The 6,553-nt window shown below is 37.8% G+C and overlaps 1 long non-coding RNA gene across 3 annotated transcripts; it reads right to left on the bottom strand.

Moving 5' to 3' along the window:
- Positions 1-838: 838 nt before the first annotated feature.
- Positions 839-4,074, bottom strand: LOC113297843. Of its 3 annotated transcripts, none has more exons than XR_003333762.1 (6): positions 3,558-4,074; positions 3,378-3,458; positions 3,250-3,291; positions 2,957-3,065; positions 1,386-2,629; positions 839-1,153 (listed from the first exon to the last, which is right to left on the bottom strand). It is a non-coding gene; the product is annotated as an uncharacterized LOC113297843 (long non-coding RNA). The 3 variants fall into 3 exon arrangements; XR_003333764.1 differs by having other exon boundaries at positions 1,386-1,593; XR_003333763.1 differs by having other exon boundaries at positions 3,250-3,281.
- Positions 4,075-6,553: the final 2,479 nt, after the last annotated feature.

Below are 6,553 nucleotides of genomic sequence, written 5' to 3'. Positions count from 1 at the left end.
TTCCAGTAAAGCAGGTGCAGTAGTCGCTGATCGTTTGGCTGCTTCATGAAGTTCTGAGAATGTCTGGAATCAGAGATTTTCTAGTAAAGCTCTGTAGACCGCGGGCCATTCCATTGATGCACAAGTATACAGGTTGTTGTTAGTGACATTCGGATCATGACAAAGCTTGGACTCTGAACCTTTTCACGTAATCATTGGGATGTTCATTGTTCCCCTGAAACATTCTTCCCAGGTCTCAGAGGGTGACTTGTTCTGAAATGAAGAAATACTTTCTGCAGAAAGCATCAATCAATTCTCCCCAACTAGCACTACACCATTTTATGGTATTAGCAACCAACTATAGTTGTTGCGGAACAGGGTCGCAACAGGCTTTTGCTGTTGCTAAACACGGTGTCGCAATTTTTAGCAACGGCATAGGCTCTGTTGCGAATCACGGTCAGCAACGGCAATTCTCAACGGCGCCTGCTGGTTCTAAATTTTTTATTAGCAACAGCATCATGCTGTTGCTAATCTGTTGCTTATTACAGGAATACCCCTACCCGGAACTAGATATTGTTGGTTCTGGTTCTAATTTATTGGTTCTGGTACTAATTTAGCAACAGATTGCTAATTTCTTGCAACCACAAAAAAAAGGTCAAGTCTATGTTTACATTGACCTAGTCAAAATTCATTTTCCCCTGCAGTTACCTAGTTCCCCATATTCAACATCCACACAGATATACAAACTACAATGGCGATATACAAAACTGTGTTGTTGAAAATCTTGTTGAGAATCACGACTAGATAATATTATAAAAGAAAGGATTCTTTTTTTTTTGTTTTGACACAGAAAAGAAAGGATTCTTCAATGATTCTTCAATTGAAGTTAACAAAAAGTACGAGTAGCAGATGCAAATATATACAAGAATCACAACAAACTTACCGAGATGAAATTGAAAGTTTGAAGTACAAGTATCACAGCAAATCAACACATGATCTATACATCTACAAAAACATGAAGAGTAGGTTTGGTAACTTGCTACAAGAGATGAATTGCATGCACCTGACTTGGACATTTGATCATCTTGCCGCTTCATCTTGCAGGGGTCTTTCCCTCCTTCGGAAAATGAGCTGCTTGATGCCCAACTTGTACCACCTTTCTTTCCATTAGCACCTGCGAATAATCAAAGATGATATTATACGACTGCATGCTGCTGCTCTAACTGGCAAGGTGTAACTACCTGAACCAAAAGAAAACATAGTTTTCTAGACATTCACTAATCTCTTGATGAAATTAAAAGAAAAACAACAAGTACAGAGAACAGAGAATGCTCACTTTTCCCTCTTTGAATGACAACGCACAACTAGCAAACAAACAACAATTTTCGGAAAATGAGAAACATCACCTGCAGCAATGGGAACTTGATGTCCTTCTTGTGGAATTTTTTTGTGCTCTCTCTCTTGCAAAGCTTAACAGGGATTGTGGAAGCTTTGATGATCTGGATGAATGGATACCTAACTCTGTGAAGGGAAGTAGTCATTTGACAACCACCATTGATCTACTTCTCCGGATTCATGGAGTTTCACATTTTCAAGCATTAACTATGCACTTTACTGCACACAACAACAATCCTGATAAGAAAACCTGTAGTTCACATTAGCCAGTATCAATATCCAATAAATACTAAATAAGGCATTCAAACTTACAAGAATCCGGACAAATACGATATAAGATATTTGAAAGAACATGATAAAGTCAAAGAGGTGGCATGACCTGTTAAATCCCATCGTTCTATTTACATTTGTCGGTTAAATTTTACTGTTTTCTATCTCGAGAGATCCTAATGATCTAAGATACTCGCGTACTGCGTACAAATCAAAATACACTGCCACATTGCTTCAAATCAAATACACTGCCACAAGTCTTACCTACCACTTAAAAAGATAAATGAAACATGAGAAGCATAACTTCAGAAAGTAGTAAATGAGTACATTCACGGTCCAATTCTTATCGACTAACAAATCAGGCGCGCATCTGTATTCTAAATCTCAAGCTTCAGGCAATCACTGAAGTGCAGATGCTTTTGAGAACTTAAGAATTATTCTTTCCTTTTAATTGGTTTTGCAGATACAATTTTTTACCAGATGGCAATAACCCCATTAACATTTTATTCTATCCCTATACGTCAAACCTAAGTCCTTAAACCTTTTCACAATTCATGATGTTCCCTAGTGTCAAAATTGACAGGAAATCCAGTGAAGGTACGTAAAATTATGAATAACTACATAAGTTTCTATAGGGTCTAAGAAATATCAGATGAGCAAGTATTGCAAGAAATAAATAGAAAACATTTGCTAGTACCATGGCAGCGACTCAGTATTTTTCAAACCGACAAGATTTGAAAGTCTTGACAAAAGCACCAAAATTCTGAATGCAATTCAACAAATAATTTCAAGACAAGACATGAAAATGGGAGTTGATATACACTTGTCGACAAGAGTAGATTTCAAGGACATCTATTAGATGCTAATAAACAAGGAAATAATAAGGTGTACTTATCTTCTGCCCACAAGTTAATTCATCCGCAACCCTTGGCCTTCTAAGCAAATTTGCACAATGCACAAGCCATTTTCAGCATGAAAACGAACCCTGGGTTCCAATTTTGAGATTAAGCACCAGATATGAAACTCAAAGAGAACACATTGCAGCATGAACACATTGCAGCAGTTTTTTCATTCTTCATTCATCAAAGTATTAACCAAATTAAACTTCCTATTCAATTTGTAGACACACTTCATTGGCAGATGATATTCACTGGGGACTTCATGATTAAATATACGTAATTCATGTTACTTACCAAGGCTCAACCTAACCATTTAACTAAAAAAACAAAACAATCAATGGCTCTGTTTATGGCATATGAAAGTGACTTACAAGGTCAATATGGAAACTCTTACAAGGAACTCTTTCAGTTACCTATAACTAAAACAGCTTTAACCCTCCATTGACACATGTCCCCTCCGCCCACAAGACCAAGAAACTGTCGCGAGATCATTGGTTCATGTAGCCAAATCTGCACTATCCCCTGTAGCCAACATGAAAACAGGAGACATTATCTGTATGACATAATGATCCCAAAAGTGTTCATACACAGCCAATAGAAACAGCAGAACCAATATTCCACCAGAAACTGCTGACTAGCAAGCTTATGCAAAATTTGGGACAATATTACGATGAGACCATTAAGAATGCATGATAAAGAATCATACCTTGGTAATTCGAATCCGCAGAATATCTTACTCTGAGGACAGCTGAATTAAGTCAGGCAAACAGTCGAGGTGAATCCAACTAATACAATTCACAAAATTAATTAAGAGATCAAAGATAAGATTTATACCCTTTTCTATACACCTTCTACAAACACACCCTCAGAAGCATCATCTTCATTGTTATTTTCATCATCCACTTCACCCCCTTCCTACAAATATCACAATTGCAATTGCAAACACAATCAATAAAATCAAACAAATTATACAAAAAAAAAAAAAAAAATTGATTGATTGATTGATCCACTTACCATAACATCCTCAACTGGTTCATCCTTGTATTTGTGAGTACAAGAAATCAATTAGAAAAGCTCAAAATTACAGAAAATTGGAAACCCTAATTGAAATGAAACCCTAAAATCGATTCACAAATGAAAAACTGAAATCGAAAAATGAAATCAAAATCCATAAAATCAAAAAAACCAGTTTCACAGATGAAAACCTAAAAATCGACAAACTAAAATCAAAAAAACAGATTCACGGCTGAAACCCTGAAATCAAAATCTCTAAAATCGTAAAACCCTAGAATCAATAAACTGAAACGAAACGATTATGCGAAGGAAAAATCTGGTAGAAACTGAAAACCTGGTTGATTTCAGTGGTTTTAGATTGATTGGATTTGGTTCGGTTCTTCAGAGCAATGGAAGAGAGGAGATGGAAGAGAGGATTTTAGATTGATTTGATTTGGTTCGGTTCTTCAGAGCAATGGAAGAGAGGATTTGAGATTGGATTTGGTTCGGTTCTTCAGCGCAATGGAAGAGAGGAGATGAACTTTTGTGGTTGAGAAAAAAAATGAGAAGGAAAAATCGATGAAGGAAAGATACAGCAGATAAGGCTGAAGGGTGGAAAAAGAAAAATGAAGGCTTGACCGAAGTTTGACTTGGGTGTAATTACCAGTCCTAGTGTTCCCGACCACACGCGTACTTCGCACGCTTGAAAACAACGAAGTTGCTATTTGCAGCCTACCGACCGTTGTTGCGAAATTAGGAATTTCATTCCGCCGTTGCGAAAGTTTTGCAACTGAAATTAGCAACAGAAAATTAGCAACGGCGCTAGTGTTCTTGCTAATCTGAGTTGCTAATTCCTTAAAATGGTGTAGTGTAGTGATGCTTCCTGGTGCGATGTTGTTGTACCATGGAGGTTGGTGACGATGGACAAATGATGTCTTATCTTTTCCACGATCCTCTAGAAAGCGTTCAAAATCTTCTCGAGTGATGAAACTGGATGGTTCTTTCGCTGGCGTGTTGTCCACAGCAACTTCATCATCTTCTGGAATCTGGATCGGGGAGATGTTAAGATCAGCAGTTGAGGGTACCTCCTTGGCTTTTCCTTTCTCCTGAGCTTTCTCTGAAATCTTATCTGTGAGAGTTTTGAGATAATTGCATAACTCCTTCTGAGTGTTAGCCATGTCAATCTGATTTTTGGCGAGAGTCTCTTGCACCTTCATGATATCAGCTATGGTAGGTGGATTTTCTCTGATTTCTTCGGGAGACCGGCTGAAGAGAGGACTGCTACCGATGTTGGTTTGAGGAGATGTGTTATCACTGGCACCGTTGTTGGAAGCGGGAATAGTTTCTGGAGTACCACCACTATTGCCAGTGCTAGCATTGTTTGTGTTAGGATTTGTAACCGAACCTGACCTAAGATCAACCATTTTGTGAAAGTTTGAGATTGCAACCGAGAGAATGATCTCCCACTTGTGGTCGCCAATCTGTTGATGGGAAAAAACGATTTGCTGTTTTTTTAGGAAAATGAAGAGACGACCGAGCGGACGAGACTCCTCAACCGAGCAAACTTCCTAACCTCACATAAATGCACTGCACGGGAGTGCTTTGAGTTCGAGAGATCAATCTGTAGGACTCCAGCCTAAACCAAGACAATGTTCGTTCCAGAGTCAATTCGGTCACAAAGAGGGAAGAGGGTTGATCTGTAGGAGGGAAGATGAGAAGTGTGTAAGATCAATAATGATCAAGTGAATGTGTTTAAGGTTTCTGCAAGTTTTCTGTGAACTGTTGAGTTTGAATAAGTTATGATCGATTGATGAAATTCTTGAGAGTGATTGCTCTAAAAATTGATCGTCCTTCAATCGTGGATTCAAAGACTTATTTATATTGCTAGAATAGTATACACATTGATCTCCAGTAAGTGTGACGGTTGCTTGAGTGAAAGAGTGAGAAAGTGGGAAATCATGGTTTAACCAGTTCCAGGTCGTGCAGAGACTTGGTTGATTGTCCACCCACTACTTTGCTAACTCCCTCAACTGCTTGCACGACTTACTCACATTTCTCATCGTGGATGAATACACGTGTCGTAGGCCGCCAGACCAAAACCCTTATTAATATCCCCCATATGACGTGATTGATGTCTCACGAACGTGGAGTCTGCAAAGCAGACGTGTATTTGATTAGTCAGTCGTTGACTTAATTAGACAATGGGTCTAAGTATTGTTCGATCGGATATGATTGTTGAATGCTCTAGGATTCATAAATTGAACATGTCTGCTGGGACGTATAGTTCTCGAATGAATGATGTTGATAGTTGAATCAACATAACGAATATTGATAGTCTGAGCAAATATTGCTCGTCTGGGAAAATATTGCTCATTCGATGAATTGTAGGATATTGACAGTTGAATCAATATTCAATGGTAAATTACTGAATATTGATAGCTAGATCAATATTCGATCATTTGAGCAAGTATTGCTCATTCGATAAATTACTGAATATTGATAGTTAGATCAATATTTGAGAAACTGAGCAAGTATTGCTCAATTCGATAAATTACTGAATAATGATAGTTGAATCAATATTCGAGCAACTGAGCAAGTATTGCTCAATTCGATAAATTACTGAATATTGATAATTGGATCAATATTCGAGCAACTGTGCAAGTATTGCTCATTCGATGAATTATTAGTAACGTGACCCAATAAAATATTAATTAATATATTGGTAGCCTTAATCCAGATGTTGATTGTTGGATCAACATAAATTTATTAGTGTTTGAAATTGCTCAAAATAATGATTTGCAAAGCATTTGTTCGAAACCCTAATTTTGATCAATTGTTCGTCAATTGATGATTTATTGAAAATAGGCCACTGAGTGAAGGAGTGACCGGCTACATGGGATGATGGACGACCATGTAGCGCCCAAGTGCTCGAGTGAGCGTGCACCAAAATCCTTTGTTGACTGGTTGGTGAAAGAATGATCAAATGCTGGTTTAATCATTTATTAAAATAGTGCTCG

Source organism: Papaver somniferum, chromosome 7 (genome assembly GCF_003573695.1).
Source record: "Papaver somniferum cultivar HN1 chromosome 7, ASM357369v1, whole genome shotgun sequence".
Taxonomy (NCBI): Eukaryota; Viridiplantae; Streptophyta; class Magnoliopsida; order Ranunculales; family Papaveraceae; genus Papaver; species Papaver somniferum.
The sequence above is the reverse complement of the archived record's forward strand: the minus strand, read 5'-3'. Positions and strand labels throughout refer to the sequence as shown.